Raw genomic sequence first — 20509 nt, 5'->3', positions numbered from 1 at the left:
AGAAAAGAGCTATTTGTACTCATTTTAGTTTCAAGGTATATCAGCTAAACCACAAGGAACTAGATAGAAAGAAACTTTAAATTGTATGTAGTAGACTTTTGCTAGACACAAGGAAAACTTTAATTTCTGTAGGCACTTATGAACACCCATTAGGGATTTTTGTCTGTAGTTTTGCAAAACCTTTGAAGTTTCAAAATAGGTTGCACACTGCCAATGCACTGAAAAAAACTATCCTACATTATAGCTGCAAAACAAAGGATGAAAAATACATTTACAGTCTCCAATGGAAAATAAAATCACCTAAGGAAAAGAAGAAAAACAGAGCAAATATATCTTCTTTTTTCACTCACAACAGTGAAAACATATTTTGGATACATTTGTTTTATCTCTCTTCACCAGAGCAAAACGGCTTTTCTCAGCATGATGCTGCATGAAATGTACCATGGAGTTTTTTTCAGATATATTCCCTAGGTGGTGCAAAAAAAGAGAGGTTCCGTCTGATTTCTACTTGTGAGTTCTTGAGCAGATACCCATAGTTCTACTTCAGCTACAACTAGTTGAAGATAGGTATCTTTTGGAATAATATCAAGTGTTTTCTTAATACTATCTTTACTATCTAAATTGTTATATTCTTATGTAAAAGCAAACTCCTCATATCTCATGTGGAATGAATACAAACAACAAATAAGGGTGCATTTCATGTACTCATTTTTTGATTTTTAACCACAGCATTTGTTGGGTTGTCATGATCAGATTTAATATAAGGACTCTGATGGTGTATTTTAGTGTTAAACTCTAACATCCAGAAGGTTTTTTTCTTTCCTCACACCTACAGAACTGAAGGAAGAGTTTTCATGGAGATAAGGATTTAAAGAAGCAAATCGTGACAGTCCAATACGTTAATCAGTGTCCTGCTGGATATGCTACAAATTCCCTTACCTTCAAATAGTTCCATATGTTCAGAGACACTCCAAAGTGCATGTAATGTGTTCTGTATTGGAATATACTATCTGTGTTCTAATGTCTATTCAAATAGAAGTAGAAAAATCTACATTTTGAGCAATGATCATGCAGCGCATTATTTATTACAGTTTACCACAGTTAGTATTTGTCAAAACTTACTGCACTGTGTGCCTTCTGTTACCATTTCTTCCCATTTGTTAGACTAGAAAATATTCATGGAAACTGGGTCGTATAAGTTGGAAAATATATTGTAAAAGACTTCTACTTCATATGGATGCACTTGAAAAGAATAGCATGTGTATGGGCTCTTTGATCAGCTTAGGTTTTTGAAATCTAGGTAGGATCTGTAGTTTGAACATTAAAGCAGGAAGAGATTTATTTTGTACAGTTTCATCATCTTGTTACAATCTTTGTCATAAGAAAGAAAGAATCTTGTGCCATTTTCAGTTCTTGTTTAATATCTTCTTCACAGGAGAATGCTGCCAGGATATTAAACTCATCTTTTCTTTTGGATAATAAGGATGTAACGTACCATTTTGACCTTTCCAAATGCTGTATTTCAAATTGCTGTTCATTCGATTTTTTTTCTTGATTAAAGTCACAGTAACCTGTAGAAACAGAATGGAATAAGACCTGGTCAAGACAGAGCATATCAGGAATGATCAACACAGAGCCATACACTTGCATAGTTGAAGGATTATAATAGACATTAACACTTTTTATTCTCTACCATTGCTGCATTCAGTCATAACAAAGAATACTAAAATTATGTTTATTTAAATTATCGTAACAATTCGGAGTCTTAAGCTGAGGAGCTTCTATTTGGTTCAAGGCTTAGTTATTAGAATATGAAAGACTATTTCTGGGATCTGTAGAAAAGTTTCAGAGATTCAGAATTACAATCCCCAAATGGAAATGTAATTAAATGTTAAAATATATACGACTGAGGAGCAGATTCTGTTAACCTTATTCATCTTTGTAGATTTATAGATTCTTAAATTCAGAAATACATATTGAGGGTAGAAGGAATTGTTCATTATTGTCTAGCTGAACTTCCTGAGTCCTATGGTCCCAAGATCTATTTTTCTACCAACTTCTGTCTATCAACTTCTGTAGCTTCTCTGTGAGATGCAGTTTACCTTTCAGAAGGACACAAATTGTTCCAAAGGTTAATAACTCTCATCATTACTTTGATGGGAGAGGGTTCAGAGTGGAATTTTTAGCTTCAGCTAGAAATAGATCCCTTCCTGCTGAATTAGAGAGCTCTTAATTATCAGAAATCCTTTTTGCCTGTAAGTACTTGAAGGCTGCAGTCAAGTGACTTCTCAGGCTTCTCTGGACTAAATTAATAGATAGAGCTTCTTTAGTGTCTTGCTATTGGTGCATTTCCCCTGACTTCTATGAATTTTAAAACTCTTTTCTCCGCATTTTGTTGATTTTCAACATCTCTTTCAGGCTACCATAAGTGCCCATGGCTTTCCAGTAAAGATTTCCTAAAAGTTGCATACAATTAATTCTACACCAGTTTCTGATTAATATTTACCTATTTCCTTTTACAACGATTATATCTGTTTTCAAACAGCATCCCACTGGCAGTTCATATCCCACTTACCATCTATAGTAGCATTCTGTCCTTCTCAAAGTTACTATTTTTCTGGCTAACTCAGAAAAAAAATCAGACTAATGACAAAATAAACCATTAATCAACAAAAGAAAAAAGACACACTCTAAACCTGTGTATATCTTTTCTTAAAAAAAAAAGGAGGTCAATACATTGTTCAGTTGTGTTCACTGTTTGGTCTTGCTATCTGTAAATACTTGTGTTACCAGGACTGCAAAGGCTACCACTTCAGGCTGATGTCCACTTTCAATTAATTTTAAAACAATAGGGAAGTGGTTCTGCCTACTACTAACCTCTGACCTGGGGAACTGATGTTACATAATTAAATTTACACTCAGTGATAAAATGAGTGTTAATGGTGCTCCTGAGAGAACACTACTTACGTTAGTGTCGATGTTGTGAATGTCTCCTGAGAGACTGCACTATCTATTAGACCAATTTGTTGCTACCATTTCCTACTTTTTCTGTCTTTGTAGATCAGTTAATATTTTAAAAGCACAAGGTTAGAATCTCTTTATTAGCACTTACCAAACCAAAAGCTAAACAGGAAAGTTATATGGGTGTGACGTAGAAAAAGGACTAGCCTGGGCAGTAAGAGAGGCAGTGAATTTCTTTTATATGGTTTGTATTATGCTCAGAAGTATTAAGAGATGAACATGGGAATGCAATAACAGGTGACAACTTCTGTGATTCTCTGTAGGAGAACAGATTAATATCATCAAGAAAAGCAATATGTTAAAGTTCTGTGTATAATGCACTGTCTTAAACACATTTTTTCCTGAGTCTGAACATTAGTGTTAATGAAAACCGCATTTTCCTAGAAAAGAAGCAGAACTCCAAGGAATGGTTTTAGCTGCAGGTTATACCAATTGGTTTGTGCTGTAATGCTGGGTCTTGGGAGAAGGCAAGTCATCAATCAGGAGAGGTTTACAAGGAAACTAGGAACTGTATTTTTTCACTTTCAACTGGTATAGACAGCTCAGTACTGAAAAGAAGGAGTGAGGCCAAAGCAACTAATTTAGGATCCTTTCAAAGATCCAGTATTCATGTGTGGGCACACGTGTGTGCCCATGTAGGGGCGGGCACACACACACATATAGTGGCTGAAATGCAAACTTACAACCTTCTCTAGTGTCTATGTATTTGAAATAGCAATATGGCACATGACCACAGCCTGTCTTGTTCTGGCTGGGGATACCTTTAAAACAATACATTGTACTCCGATAGTAATTTTAACTGGAGGCACCGAAGACTACAGACACAAGCTAGTTGCAGCAGTCTTACCTTAAGTAAGCTTGCAGACCATGAGAAGCTTCTGAGGAAGCCAGAAATGGCGCTATAGATTCCCTGGAGGAAAAAGTCCTTTTTCTCCTCTTTCTTGACAAACCGCAATCTTCTGCATGCTTTCCTAAAAGGACAGCATGTGGAAAAGACTGGAACTCCACAGCATCATGCAATGCTACTTTACCCATCTACGTGAGTAATCTGAGTCTGTTTAAAGATCATGAATGTTTTGTTCTGAACTATTATAAAACCAGCCAGCCATAAAATGGAGCCATATGGATCTCCCTCTTCTCAGAATGAGATTGCTGTCACTTACCCTTCTTGAAAGTGCTACTTAGAGAACTACATAAACACACCCTATTGACAGCAGGACGAGGCACTTTCATTTTTGCCTAATATCAAGCTTACATAAACTTCAGCATCATCGATTTTATGTTTTGTTTTCAAGGGACCGTGAAAAAAGGGCCTGGAGAATAACAAATGCACAAATACCATTCAAAATAAGAGGCGAGAAAGAATACAGGCTAAGTAAGTAAGTATCAATAGTTGAGATATGCTATTTTTTACAGCATTAACTAGTGCCATCTTAACTTTTAGGCCATTCTGGCTTCTAGTTAGAAAAATGCCATTTAGGTAGAAAGCACAGGGTTTTTTTGCAGGCCTTTGAAGAAAAGACAGACATTTTACATGACAGGAGATCTGATTGTACATATGAAATATTTTTGTGAACCCCCAAATGTTTTACCAGTATGCCGAACCCCAGCTAACTAGTTTAAATTTATCACTGGATTGTAAGGTTAATATTTCTTTTTAAGTTTTTATCTTTTTTTTTTTTTTTAGAAAAGACCCACAATTTTCTCAAAGAAATAAATGGCACAGCCTCTTCCCTTAAGACAAGAACTATATATGTATCCTACAGGAATCAGCTTTCCTGGCACTGGATTACCCAGGAGGACTTTTCTACACTAAATTTTGTTGTTTGATGTCATATGTCAAGCAAGTTTCTCCAGAAGTGATTCTTTAAATATCACTTGGTGCTTGACTTCAAATAAATCACTGTTTTCTAGCCATTAGATCCTTGTAGATACTTTTATCTGATGTAAATTTCCTTTCATTTTTGTAGGCAGTGAAGCAGTCCATAATCACTGACCCATTTTGAAAAAGAGAAGCCTTTCTGTCCCTATAGGGTATTTCTTAACCTTGCAGTACTCATCAAAGTGGCATGCAGGTATATATTTCTGTATATATATTAGGACTGCACAACAATAATGAAGTAAACATGGAGACTTCAAATACAAATGGTTACTTTAAATTTCCCAAGTAGATTTGTGAATCTAGGAAGATTCTTCATAGGTTTTTCAACATAAAAATTCAGCCTTGATATTCTCAAGTGAAAATAAAAGTAAAAATAAAAGGTGAAAAAGCCTATAAAAATCTTGTATATGTCCTTCTAATGGCAGCTGTGACTGCTTACTTTTTTGCATTTTGAGAAATTAGCAAGAATTCTCTTTTCTGTGGAAAAAGTAAAAATATTCTATAATAGAAACCCTAACCCAAGCTTTGGACACTCTTTGCCTGTATTCTTACTGGCACAGAGAATCTCCCAGGTCAAAAATCAAACAGTATTTTTTTTCACCCATATTTATATTCTGTCTGCCTGGCACAGTTCAGTGGATTTTGTATGGATATATGCACACAGTCATCCACAGACAGGGTAGTGTTCTCAATTCCTACATTCTTTCAACAGGTATGATTAAAGAGGCCCAGTTCTTATTTTTCTGGCCTTGTTCCAGGGGAATAAAGTAACTCGGTGTGACAAATCTGGAAGGACATGAATTATCTGACAATGGAATAATAAAATCAAGGATCAAATGTAGTACTGTATAAACTATAAATACAAGTGCACTGTACCAAGTCAATTCTAGCCTCAAGGTTGCAGCCATAATAAAATATGCTTTGCTGTTGTTTCCTAAGACCTTTCAGGTATGAGTAAGGATGCAGAAAAATTAGATATCCCCTGAATGATAACAATATACAGATTATTTCAAATTATGAACATTAAAAGTCATAACCACTGGAAATAGCTGTTCCTCCTGTTGAAGGCACAGACTACATGCCTAGCAGCTGAAATGTACACAGCTCATTATTTAACATGGCAATAGCCACTTTGCTTTATTCCTGGGTTAAAGTCATGTCTGGTAAAATTACACTATATTTTGAAAAGGGAAATAGGTGAATCTTGACACCAGGGCATGTTTTTCTGCTGCCTAGAAATTGGGATTTCTTATGACAGGTTAGGAATGAAAAAAGCGTGCTATTTTTATAGACAGAAAGTAATTATTTTGGTGATTTAGAAGTAGTATGGGAAACCTAATGCATAGCTCTAAAAATTGAACGCCTTCCCTACCCTATGCATTTTACCAAATAAAAAATTTGAAAAGCTCCCTTTCTTTTTACAGAGTATAATGAAATCTTATATGATGTTTAGAAATTAATAGAACAAGGAAACAGAGCATGAAAAGGGCTTATTAAAACAATTAAAAATACACTTGAGTTTTTAAATTGATTTTAATTTTTATCATGTTGTAGTAGTTTTGAAGGATTGATCTTTTTTATGTGGACAATCCAAGTGTTCCCTGATACTTATTTAAAATCACAGTTGCTTAGACTTTTTCAACAAAACAAATCTGTGGAATAATAATAATAATTAAAAAAAACCCTAGAAGACTAGACACAGCATAGTTGTGAGAAAGGTGTTCAAAGCTAGATTTCCAGTGGAAATGCGACTGTTTTGTCATCTTGCCACTGGCAATGTCAGGTGACCATCCCAAGGCCAGCCACCTCAGGCTCTCAAGAGTGGCAGGCTGACAGAGGTCACTCTGCGGGCTCCAGCTTGCAGTACTTTTAGGAGCAAGAGCTCCAGGGAATGCCGACCTGCACAGGCTGACCTAAAGCATTCTGTTTCTGACCATCCTGCTGCAGAGCCAGAGCCCAGGAGCCCTAGCAGCTCCCATAACGCTGGGAGCCTGTCATGGGTCCAGGAACCACGGCAGGAGCTGAGCTTGGTTGGAGGAGATCAGGAAGCCCCAAACCCCCTGGAAAGGCCTCCATAGAGAGTCTGCTACCAGAAGCCATGTGCTAAAAACCACAGCACAAACCAGAATGGGCAGGACTGCCAGGCTCCTCGCCATTGCCCCTGGGCGCCAACATTTGCAACTCAGACAGTGTTGGGCACTTTTTTTTTTTTCCCTTTTCCAGCTTCTGAATGTTTTCCTCTTCTCTATATCACAGAATCACGGAATGGTTGAGGTTGGAAGGGACCTCAGGAGATCATCTAGTCCAACCTCTCTGATCAAGCAGGGTCACCTAGAGCACATTGTACAGGGTCGCGTCCAGGCAGGTTTTGAATATCTCCAGAGAAGGAGACTCCACAACTTCTCTGGGCAACCTGTTCCAGTGCTCTGTCACCCTCACCTGTCACCCAGTATTTAATCCCTTGGAAATAAAAATGTCTAGACATAAAAGATGCTGGAAAAAGGACTTCAAATTTCATTCCCTCAACACTAGAGTTTAAGCAGTTGGCTCACTATCACAGCTTTAGCTCATATGATGCATTATTCTGTACACCTGTATTCTGTATTCTGCATATATGCACTGCAAATGTGAAAGACAGCAGTTCCAGGTCTGTGCTAAAAAATAAAGATTTTGTTAAACATTTAGTCTCTGGTGCAGTGGAATTCTAAAACTTTATGCATGTAAAAATCAAATAGATTTCAGTGACAGTTCACATATGCTTAAGTTTTATATTTTCTCAACTTTTTACTCTGTCAGGGCCACCTACTCTTTTAAAGGGATAAAATAAGTATCCTTTTACTTTTTCCTGATTCTCAAGAATATTGGCTCTGAGCTGCTTCATACTGCATCCTTTTTGTAGCAACAAATTGAAGGCCTGATGTCAAATCTCCTGAAGTCAGTGAGCTTCAGTGAAAGTTTGGGATTAGCCTGACCTTGACTACTGCTGTCCTGTGTAGTTACTATTGCAAATAGCCACCCTTAATTTCCTGTACAGAATAAAGAATGTTAGTCATGCACTTAACACTGAAAGTGAAAAAATATGGATTGGGAGGTCAACAACAAAGAATGAGTTTTTCTGGTTTTTGTTAATCCAAACATTTGTGTTTCTGATTTAGGGATTACAGCTCAGCAAATGCCAATTGTTTACATTTCAGAAAATGGTACCTCTGGTATATATGAAAGGCTCATCCTGAAGTGAGTCTGCTTCATCTCTATAAATATTTGGAAGTGGTACGCTACTTTAATGGAATTAATAAAAATCATGGAGATTTTTATTGGTACACAGACTGCACTCCAGAGACTACTATTGAAATGACTTGATGTAGCCTATTTATTAAACTGTCTTCTGTATTATATTTAGCACAGTATAATTTTAGAGAGCGATCTTAGAATCTTTACAGCTGTGATTAGACACACTGAAGTGAAGAGGATTTCTCATTACTGTAGTAAGGTGGGGGTTTTTTTTGGTTTTTTTTGTTTTTTTTTTACATTTTTTGTCAGTCTGACACATGGAAATTTCCATACAGGTATCAATTCTTGGAGCTGTGTCTAGTCATTCAGAGTACTGGGAGAGAGAGGATCTCAAAAACCACAAGAGAAAACTATTGGTAAATGCTGATGATTTAATGACACCTTTTATAGTGTACTATAAATCAGTCATTTGTGGTTTTAGGAAAAAACCTAAATGAGTTCTCATATTTATTTTTCAGGTCATTACATTTATCATTCTTAACTGTCCTGTTGAATCAGGTTCATTCAGATCTTTAGAAATATATGCCTAAATTTGTTACTGTTTACTCTGTGTTGCCCCTCACTCTTTTTCTGTCCTTGAAAAAAATCAATTTTGTTGTCCCTTTCCCAGATTCTCACAGAGAACTAGTTGTGCCAACCAATTTCCCCAAGGTAGAAATTCCTGCTCTTTTGTTCACAGAACAGGCATATGCAGTCCTCTGCCTATGTATGTGTACCTCTGAAACACATATGTTTTCTTTGAAGTGAATTACTTGCCACAGTATTGTTACACTTAGCATGAGCTACAGCTCATTCTGCCAGCTGAATTCACAAGCTGAACGCTTGTTCACAGTTCACAGATACTTAGAAAATAGCTGCTCTTCACTCAGCAATTTATAAGAATGCTAAAAAATTACTATATATTAGAACAAATGATATTTCTGGAATACAGAGAAGTAAACAAAAAAGCTGAGAGAGACACCTGGGGCACAAGAACAATGGGCATAGATACCATTTTTTTCTATCTAATTCAGGATCCTCTTTCTAGTGTTGTCATTATGTGACATATTAGAGGAGGCTGAAAAAGTCTTATAGTGCTTATAGCCTATTTTGTGGTGCTGTGGGAAGAAATGGGCTAAATGAAAGATTTCTTTCTGATTTTTATAGGCAAACTGGAAAATACCTAAGTAGTGAACATGCCTTTCATTCAACCACCAATTAAACAACCAGTCATTCTGAAAAATCTTGCTGTCTGTACTACATCATTATTGTCATGCTATAAAAATCTCACTGGACAAAGACAGATTGTGAGAAGATAATATATGAAGCCGTGTGAGACTTTGATAACAAGGAATAAGAATGATTGGTAAGCCATATTAGAAGAATGATAATGCAGCACCTTGGTATCCATATCAAAACTGAGGTTGAATATACATTAATTAAAACAAGCATATGGCTGAAAATGAAATGTCAGAATAGGAAGAACATAAAAACATAAGGAGCATAGATCTGAAAAGACTGCTAAGAAGTTTCAGAGCTCAAATTAAAGTAGGCAACTGAGAAACACACTGCATTTTGACAAAAGGCAGGATGATGTACTTTAGTAGTCTGGATACTAATATATGTTCATTGATTTTAAATTCATTGTATTCATGGAAAATAGAAGTCATTGTGGCTATCCCAATAGAAACACCTGCTTAATACACAACAGATGAACAAGAAACAGCAAATATTTGAATGCAAAGTGCAATTAGAATCTTAGATTACTTTGTAACCCAAATGTATAGCTTGAATATGTGTCTAAAATATTTGTAAAAATTCTGCTGACTTAAATGGAAACTGTCATGTCAATGCTCCCTCTTTATGAAAATCCTACTATTCATTTAATTAAAAAAAAAAAAACAGTGAAAGCAGAAGAGTTCCAAGATAGACATCAAAAATACTGAAGTCAGAAAGAGAGACCAAGGTTTAAAAGATCGATTTGTTAGTTTAACAAAAAGGTGAACAGTAGGGAATAAAAAATGGTTAGAAAAGGCAACATAAGGCATCTGTTCTTTTGTGCAGTCAAATAAGGCAATGATCCACAAAACCCTTCCTTCCCCCCAGAAAAAGAAGAAACCCACCAAACCCCTCTTTCATGTTCAGAGGAATTCTGGTGTGGAACACCATTTTTTAAAGAGAGAAAAACACCAAAGCCATGTGGCATTTTAATTAAAAAATTATGAAAGGTAAATCCTTATCCTTTAAGGCAGAAGCGAGCCATCAAATTCCTGAGATTAGGGAGGAAATTTCCCCACAGGCACAGTTATTCCTCATGGGGAAATGGTTTATGCTACTCAAGCTCCTGGTTGTGAGCCCCAACAATGACAGAACTTGGTGGTCACTACTGAGCCACTGTTACAAATCTCTGATGTTACTAAGTTTTTGCCAGCTTGGGTTTGGGCCCTGGTTACCCAATAGCTCATCTCTCTTCTGGAAGAAGCTCTCTGTATATCGGTATAACTGCCCTTTTCACTCAGTCCACTGTGCTGAAGTGGACCATGAAGCTATAATGCACTCTAGAAGTATGCACATTTGATCCATTTCCTAAGAGATGGAGGAGGTCGTGTTGATGGTTGTAGCTGTTAACCCCTACATGAGTGCAACTGTGACCTGACTTATTTATTTCTTATTTGCACAAAGGCCACTAATTTGTTATCCGTCTTAATATTTGGGAGAATGATACATACATTACCAGCCTCAACTAGCCCATTGCTTAAAAAGAAACAAACAAAAAGCTAGGTTCAGTTTGCAGGCTTTTACTCTATGTAGGCATGATGCTAAAACTATGCAGAATGCAGTATCTATTGCTCCAGCCAGGAAACTTAATGTTTTAACATTTGCCTTTCTGCAGAGGTCTGGGCATAGAAACTTTTGGGAGCTGCTTCAAGTCATTGCTTTAAGTCTGTACCACCACCTGGTTTTGCAGCAGCTGATATTCCTGTGTAGAATTTTCTTTATGGGTAGTTTCTATGCAGACATTGTTAAGATCCAAACTATATCTCATGTCGCTTGCCTAAGTTTAAGATGCCCTTCTTAGGCATCATCTGAGATTCACAGCTTTTCCTTTTTCAAAGGAAAAAATCTTCCACCTTCACTAGCTTTTTTGTTTCTACTTTTGACTCCCATCTTGAGATTCCTGGCCTTCAAACAGTTCCCTTCACTTTCTTAATGCACTTACCTAGGGAATAACTAAGAGAATGAAGTTGCTTGTGCTCAAAAACCTCCTTCCTAACCAAAGTCTTTGAAGTTGCAATTATCTTCTGAAAGTCCTTTACTGTGCCATCTATGTTCAAAAAAGTTTCATTTCTTAAAATGAAAAGTATGAAACTACTTTGGGGGGGTGGGCATTCAGAGAATGAAAATTTATCTGTGGAGATGCATATCGAATATTTATTTACAAAAGGATGTAAGTTTGGGGAATGGACCTTCAGCTAGAATTAAGATGATAACCACTATCAATTCCTGGTGTAATATTCATTCTATTCCTCACTACTGCTCTGCCTTTCTTAAGTTGCAAAAGCCTACCTTCACCAAAATTGCTTTAAGACGTCTGTGATGCAAACACCATCAGCTCCATGTGAGCAGTGGTTAACAAAGGTAGGGTAACAGCAAGGATAGGAAATTGCAGCTGAAATACTCTTCCATTGTGTGGGAGAAATAGACTTCAGAAGAGCATCTGCAAGGCATATTTGTTTTTGCTGTACTGGCAGCTTGGAAATCAGCTCCTAAATGAAATCTTGAAGAAAAAGTCTACTTTTTTAATGGCTATTCCACTGTGTAATACTGCAGACTTTGAAGCTGCATGTGCCCAAACTAATGCCCAATTTAAGAAGTTTCTGCACAGTGAAGTTCAAAATAGACATTTTAATTCCAAAGTCAGCATGCACCTTGTGTATTATTTGAGCATTATCAGAAACAGAGACAGAAGGAAAGCAAGAAAGGTAACAACACTAATTGGACTAAGAAATATTAGGGAACTGATGAACACCACATTGAGAGAGGAAAGCCTCCTTCAGTAGACTGGAAAGTAGAAGGGAAAGCTGATGAAAATAGACACTTTTTTTTTGATCAAAGAGGCTGCATGTGTCAAATGAGACACTGGAAAAATAAGTTCTACTTTCTCAAATAGCAGAAGGAGAACAAGTAGAATTGTGATATCACTTGCTGGGATGAAGGAAGGGACATCAGACAAGCATCATTTTATGAAAAAGCTCAGAGCACTCTATGTAATTGACATAGGTCTGATTTGTTGAATTCTAACAAAGTTTACACAGAATTTCTGGAAACACTCTGCCCTTGCTCTTAGGGTGAGCTGGAAAGAAACCAAATACATTCTGTTGGGGCTGTACTGAATGTTTATCCCTGCCAGCCCTGCACAGCTATAACAGCCATCAGAGGATAATCTGGATCCCTACAGTGACCCTATCTATATGTATTTGTTTTGCTTGGATACAGTGGGCAACTATGTCTGTGTGCACACCATCCATACTTTGTGAGTCTGTCATCCCAAGAGCTCTCAAGGAAAGAATGGCAATTCCACACTGGCTGTAGCAGCAATAATTTGCTGCTGCAATATCCTGCTCTATTTCAACTGCCTTGGCCATTCCTGGAACAAGTGCTCAGCAGGGTGTGTATGAGGAGTGCAGCATTTACCAGTTTCTGTATAACCATGTTCAACTTCAGCAAAAAATTAAAACAATTTTTTTTTCTCATTTCCCTGCTCACATATCTAGTTTTGAGGTTTATTCTTCTGGGAACAACTCTGTACAGATGTACCTATACATGAATGGATCATCAACAGACTTGCCAACTTACACCCACTGCATGTCCAAACTCTACACTTCAGAGGAGACATAGTAAGAATAAAAGAAAAGTCTACCTGAGGAAAATTATGAAGACAATAAGGTTGTGAATGCACAGGAAAAAAAAATTTCTGGCCTACTGAAGCATCAATATTAGTGATTAGACAATAAGAAAATTATCTGTTCACTTCTAAGTGGATTACATCTGATCGAAAGTCACCAAGGGATAAAAACCAGGAGTCCAAGATGCTTTTTTAAAATAAAGTCACATTTCAAAGAAAGCTGTAATTTTTGATACTTTCAATTATTGCTACTTTTCAAGGCAATGCTAGAAGAAATTCACTCCATATCTTCCTCAATAGCTTTTATATTAACAAATTTTCAAATACCCAAGTGCAAAATTACCATGATAGTAAAAGAGAAGGGGTTCTTTTAATTTGCTTTGCTGTTTTGAGCATCCAGTGACCTGCAAAACCTGGATAAAAGCCATTGCTTTATTCATTCACAAGAAGGCATTAGAAACTTCTGTTTGCTTCTACAGGACTGATAACTGCCTGCAGAGATGAAAGTTGATGATTATTTCAGATGCTAAGAGTAAACAATGGTGCTTCTTGAGTGCCTTGTATATACTAACAAAAAATACAAAATTTATCAGACCGCATAATATTCATGATAAAACTGGAGCAGATTTAGAATTGTATTCCAGAAGAACAACAGAATGAGCGGGGAGCAGTTAATAGGATGAAGCCCAATGTACAGAGATATGAAGCATAAAGCCATGGTTAATGACTCATGATCTTTCTCTCCCCCTCCCCTAAGACTGCTGCTTTTTTATTCCTCTTTTCTTAGTTTAATTCAGGTGTATTCCTCTCATCCAGAAATGCATGATGTTGTTTATGTATCTAGCCCTTTCCTTAAACACTCAGTTGATGGTAAGGATATAGTCCTGTGAGGCCCGTGTGTCCTTGTTGGTAACAGCAATGAAAGCTCCTATACAGGTGTGAATCAAATAAAAACATTACTCTGAAATATTATCTCTGTCCACTAAAAATATATAAGCAATCCAATTTACTTTCCACATCTTTGTTTCAAGCACCTCAAAAGAAGAGGCTATGCTGAAACTGATGCTTTCTTTTAGCATGTTTATTCCTTCATCTGATATTCTCTGATCTCTAACATCTGCGTCAGTGTTTTGACATTGCAAAGCAAAAAATGTAGTGTTATTTTCTCAGCTGAGTCACTTGCAGGATATTTCCAGGATGTCTAATAGATTGAGACATTACTTCATTTTACGAATATAAAGTTCCAGGACTTATCTCCTGCTTCAAGTGACACAGAAACTGTTCAAATGTTTCTTATACTAAAAGTTTTCAAACCCAATATCTTCAAATCCAATCTGCAATTGAAGGAAGGCCAAACACAGAAGTCAGTTCCACCTGAGCAGTTAACACTAGTGACTGAAGTCTGCATGGACAGTTAATAGAGCTGACAGATATGTAGACTTAATTTAGTAATAATATGCCAAATTTTGCTACTCTTTCTCTAGCTGGGATAAATTCTCTTATTATTCAGATTGATATCACTCTCTTGGCATTGGTACAATAAAGTGCTGATTTTACACCATGAGGATTTGCCCCAGTAGGTAGTACTGCTGTCTATGAGATGTTACATTGCTTTACCAATGTCTGAACACAAAATTACTTGGTGTGAGGAACGATCATAGTTTTGGTATTAGTAACTGCATCATGGCCTTGGTGGTGGCTGTAAAAAACAGTTTTTTTCCTAGAAATCATCTTGTTTTCTTTGCTACTGTCCAAAAGACAGGAGCTCCTTTCTTCCCGCCCTGCCCACACACTCCTGAATCGTGGAATGCATGCTAAGCATGCTATGCATGTGAGTCACTCAAAGGACCTCAGCTTTGCTTACAGGGATGGAAATGAATATGGCAGTATGCTCGCTCAATGCTTTTCTGACAGAAGCTTGCTCTTTCAGTGGGTTTTCCGCTTCAGGAAAATGTTTCAGCTTTGTATGAACTGAAGATTTGGAGACCTATGGCAAGAGTCTTGTCATACAGTGAGAAAGTCCTTCATTCATTCATACTCCACTCATCATTTGGAGACAGAGTGAAAAGGGACTGTCTTGAATTTGACCATAAGTTTGAGAACAGTCCCAGAAGAACTAGGGACGAGCAAGTCCATACACTGCCAAGATTAATTGTAGGCAGTCTGCTCATGGATCTGCAAAATGCTTATTATGCAAGTGAGCTGAGGTCTTCTAAAAGCAGGAAGTGGATTTGATACCAAAGGCCCCAGGCAGTGGCTCTTACCTTGGGCTTATGTAAGCGCATACTTACAACAGGAGCCTCTGTTTAAAACCAGTCACCAACTCTCCTGGTAAACTATGGTGTTTCCCCAGAGATCCTTATTCAATTATTAATGTATCTACTGCTAATTTTATCATGCAGAGTGTGAATTTGTCTTTCCACATTGAGTTCTAAGGGAAGTCTGGAAGAAATATAGTACTTGTCAGCACATGAGAGTCAACACATTACTGCTATGTTGCAGCCATTTATAATGAAACTAAAATGAGCACTCACTTGTTTGGCATTAATTTAATGTCCCACTTAGTTCCTATCAGACGTAAATAGCTGCTTCATCCATTTAAGCATTTCTGTTCCTGCACATGATGAAGTGTTCTGTACCTGTCAAGTAAGCAGAATTCATAACTGAAATAAGAAATGGATGAGGAAATTTAATATTCTCAATATTAAACCTTCACAGGGACAACGTCAGATTTTTTCTGGCCGCAGGTTCTGGGCATTATGAGGTTCACCTTTTATCCCACTCTGCAGAGAGCACACAAAGACGTGACACGTATATGCATGTTAGTATGCCAAAAACATTTCTAAAAAGGATTATCAGTTCAACTCATGGCACAGTTAACAACAGCTGTAGTTGTCAAACATACTCAAAACAAAATAAATTAGCTAGCCAACCTCTTGGTATTTAAGTGTTTTTATACTCTCTATTTTAGAAAAACACAGTTTAATTTTAAATAGCATTCTAGTTATGATCAGTCTCTCTTGAGGAAATTGTTTATGAGAATGAATGGAGATAATGACTACTATTAGTCACTGTCATTAGCATAAAACATTAGAAACTCTACAATATTTATAACAGGCTATGACATGACAATTAAAATATGACTTTCTATCACTTGTGTATGGTTTGGCTACAGCTGGTTGCTATTTTGTAAAGTTAAACTGATAGAAGTCTGGTAATGGTATATTTAATGGCATGTTCATCATCAGATCTAATTGTTTTCCACCACAGGGTATGAAGCTTTATGTCCTCTATCAACCCAAAACAAACAGCCATACTGCTTAATGGCTGTTCAGTTAATGTTTATGGGGCTACTTTTATACCCTGAGTTATAAGACAAATAAACTCCAAGAAGCAATTTAAGAACCTCAGAAACTTAATGGGACTTCAACCAACACCAAAATTTACTAAAATACCTACATAGTCCCACACTTGCAGATGTAAAATAGAAGACATTAATCAGCATTAGAGAATTCTTCCAGGACATTGGTATAATTGCCAAAGGAAGGGAAACAAGACCTTCATGTAGTGAAAGGCAGCTGAGTGTCCTCAGGTTAGCTGTCTTGCAATTGCTGTTCATGCCTGTGTTAAAACAGAGAAGATCTGGTCATCCCAAGACACATAAAGGGCAGATTCTGTTCCTCAAATTGCAAAGTTATTCCTCTGAGCATGATTTGCCCTCGGTAACCTAGATGATCACCTTCTCATAATTCTTTCTGCTATTTAGAAGAGCTCATGCTGATTAAAAGGAAAGGAACAGTTCAAAGACAGGTTTCTCTGTTGCTGCCTTGGTGCATATTAATTTGTCTCTCTCCCTTTTGTACAAAGACTGTAGAGAGCAATGTAAAATTACTGTAAATATGTTTTCACTGGAGAGCTGCCATTGTTCTAAATTATGAAAGTAAATGATTTCTGGCTTGTGCTGTTAATTGTATATAGCAGTAATATATTCATTTGGAGCTTCCCATTTTAATTCAGACTCCCTGATCTCTGGCTTTTAATGATGTATTACAAGCCAGTAGTTCTCTGACACCTAGGCAATTAATCACTGATATTCCTTAGTCCCCCAAAGTAGCTGGACACAATTAGACAAGAATCAATCAGACTTGAGGGGTGGTGAAAATTTCTCTCCAGGAACTACTCATTTTTTCACACCATAAGTTCTGCTTGACATTCATGGCTGCAAATATATTTTAATAGAACTGCTGTTACTGTGTCTCTCCTCCCATCCTCCTAGTAGTAGATCAACATAAGGTTCACAAACAGACAAAAATGCTCTGAGAAGTTTAAAGGCTGTCAAGCCTTCTTGACAACTTTTCTCTAAGAGTGCAGTTGAGAAATGCCAAACTTATCACCTGACTGGCTGGTGTTTAAAACTGACTGCTTTTGATTAGGCAGCAATGAACCTTTCATTTTGGAGTTCATTTTGTGTTTCATAGGCACCTCTTCACTGAAAATTATGCAGTTGAACTGATTTGAATTTGATTAGTTTAATGCTACAGTTTTATTATTTGTAGCAAATAAAGGCATTTTTTATGGCATTACTGCACATTTAGAAGCATTTTAGGATGGTGACAGACTTACTTTTATATCTTGTGCATTATTGCTTGACTTTTTTTTTTTTTAAATCCAGTAATAATATACTTGAACAAGGCTGCCTGTGTTTCATTTACACACTTGCTGTGCATGACCCCAGATGCATACTCACGCTGTATTTCCTCTCTGCTCCAGCGGGAAGAGTAAGAAGGCAGCAATTCTTTTCTCAAGGAGAGATTACTGTGTCCTTGACCAGTAGGCTGGCCTCAGAGCTAGGAAGAAAGTCGGTGTGAACCTTAACAGCTAGCTTCTTCAATGGTAAACTCTTGTATTAAACTGTATATTACAGACTTTGTGACTGATACTTTCGACAGCTAGGAAGAGCACAGCCACCACAGGGGAACGTATAAAACACTGAATTACTATTTCAGTGACATCTGACTTCATGAGATGCAATTCAAATGCTCTGGGAAGCTGGATACTCTTTTATCTTCTGGTATCCTTTCAGTTTTATGTCCTCTTATATTATTACTTAACATCCATTGATCTGCACTGCAGACTTCAGTAATAAACATCCATTCCACGTCTGAAGAACACAACTTCTTTGGTTGGTCAGTTTAGATACAGAGGAGGAGAAGTGCATTTAATCAGGATCTAATGCCTAGTGGAGTCAGGTGGCTTATAAAGGCCAGGTGTTCTGTCAATAAGGTTAAAAATAATATAGGACTTTGAGAGAAGGAGGAATTCAGGACACAGCCCAAAGGCTAAATACAATCCTAACTAAATATTTATAAGCTCTGTATCAGTGCTGCAAGGAGTGCTTACTCACCTGAACCTACATGCTGTGGAACAGTTTCAGATGTAATTAGAACTCACCTGTAAGATCTATGTTTAACCAACAGCTTAATAAATTTATTAATGATTATTTGGTCTGCATTGTCTTAAATCTATTAGGTTCAAGCTGAATAGTCCCCAACTGCTCACTCTATCTACCTTTAGATGAAGGTATATATTTATCCAATTTATTTTCTTACTTGCTTACCTGTTTCCATAGATCATCACTATATTGTATGCGTATAGCAACATATCCCAGTCATTAGGGATGCTTTTAGAAATATGAAGTAGGCTCACTTCAGCTGCAATTCAAGCTATTTGTGAAATATGAAGATAATATATATATCTTCAGTACTTCTCTGGCTTTCATTAACACCAGCTGGCTGTCTCAAAAGCTGTAATATATTAATTTCCACAATATCTATATAAAGATGCAAGACAAGATGTCCAAAAAAGTATTTTGTGTGAGTGTATTTAGAACCTCCTGATTTTTGAAATCCTGAAGTGCAGGCTAATGACAGCAGCAAGCTACTCAGCCCTTCTGAAAGCAAAGATAGGTCTTTGATGCTCAAATATAGATGGAAGTTTCTAATTTCTATTTTGAAAATGTTGATGATTATTGATAGAAGTGCCTTCTCCTAAGAAAATCTGATTCCTTCAGTAAGCAAGCAAATCAACAACATAATTACCAGAGGAAAATTTGTTTCTATTCAACAGCATCCAGTGTGATACAGTGTGAACAGCCACACCGTTCTCCTTCCATTTCCTATATGTAAATTGGAAATAATTAAACAATTAATCTTAGCTACATCAATCTTATTCCACATTGATATAAATGTGGAAAACATTTTTAAAAGCTCTATATTATTATTTGCAAAATATTTACAATAGTAACACAATTAACTGTAATGTAAGTAATCCCCTCCAAAATCTGCATATTTTCACCTATTTCTGGATCTCACTCTCAGGCTAACTTACGTGCAAGATGCATTGGGAAAGAAAGCGAAGTGTGGGTATTGTGATCTGGGGATTATTTCCAGCTCTAGCTAGGAAGAGGACTCTTGAAAAACACTGATTTTTCTTATACCTGTGGATGTGTTAGGTATGGGTAGCTGTGGACCACATTCTTTTAGCTCTGTTTTCCAAAACTGTCTGGCATAACTTCTGACACAGTAACTTCTGTTAAAGGGCCAGGATTTCCCAGTGGTTTACAGTGTTAACAAACTTCTGCTAAATGTTGCCCTTTTATTGACATTGCTGTTTTTTCCCTTCCCAGTTGAACTGGAGTTTAAAAGAAAAGTGTATTTTACATGATGGTTTGAATACTCAGTGAACCCAGGAAATACAGATGGAAACAAAAGTAAAATTAACTTAATTCAGGACATCATTCCGGAAAAGATTTCAGAAGGCAAAATCTGCCCTTGGGTACTGTAGGGAGTAGAAAAAATCTGAAGTGAGCCAGATTCCCAATTCTTATCACCATTTGCAGAGAGCAAATCCTAAAATAGAGTGGGAATGCAGTATATTCATAACAAGTGATGACAAGAAATGGAGAGTCCCTGTATGAGGACTCTTTGCTGCCCTGCACTGCAAGTGAAGCCTGTTTTCTGGTGTACGGTCACAAGGGAAGGGCTGTGGTTGGACTGGAGGTATGGAAAACAGTGGTGTGTACACGACTGCAGCAGGTATTTCAGCTGCCAGTTAATGTGATCTGGATAATTACCTGAAACCTTCTGGAGGTTGTTATCTACTGTCAGCAAAAACTGAAAATGCTCTTTAGTTTCATGTGCTGTTTGCTGAAAGGTTGAGCTCATCTCTAATAACTAAATGTGCCAGCTATACTTTTATAAGACATATATCTGTAAATAAGCATATTACAAAAAAACACAAGTAACGTACAAGGTTCAAAGATTTAGCAATGTGAGATTTATGTTTTCCTATACAGTTTGATTCTATTCCTTAGGTATATATATGAGGACACAGCCTTTAACTACAGGACCATTTCCTAATTTCTCTCCACA

General features: G+C 36.9%; 1 protein-coding gene across 9 annotated transcripts in view; it reads right to left on the bottom strand.

Moving 5' to 3' along the window:
- Positions 1-20509, bottom strand: part of KHDRBS2 (KH RNA binding domain containing, signal transduction associated 2) — a 513233-nt gene that overhangs the window by 92561 nt on the left and 400163 nt on the right. For 4 of the 9 annotated variants that reach the window (XM_067294142.1, XM_067294153.1, XM_067294155.1 and 1 more), the window contains 5 exons: positions 16539-16700; positions 15614-15718; positions 15344-15521; positions 3869-3992; positions 1291-1571 (listed from right to left, as the gene is read on the bottom strand). The gene's annotated coding sequence lies outside the window, so the exon portion shown is untranslated. Of the gene's footprint in view, positions 1-1290; positions 1572-3868; positions 3993-15343; positions 15522-15613; positions 15719-16538; positions 16701-20509 lie in introns of those variants that run through there. The other 5 variants (XM_067294146.1, XM_067294143.1, XM_067294145.1 and 2 more) reach the window with 5 other exon arrangements.

Source organism: Apteryx mantelli, chromosome 3, assembly GCF_036417845.1.
Source record: "Apteryx mantelli isolate bAptMan1 chromosome 3, bAptMan1.hap1, whole genome shotgun sequence".
In the NCBI taxonomy this organism is placed as follows: domain Eukaryota; kingdom Metazoa; phylum Chordata; class Aves; order Apterygiformes; family Apterygidae; genus Apteryx; species Apteryx mantelli.
Note: the sequence above shows the minus strand (reverse complement) of the source record. Positions and strands in the feature narration are given on the sequence as shown.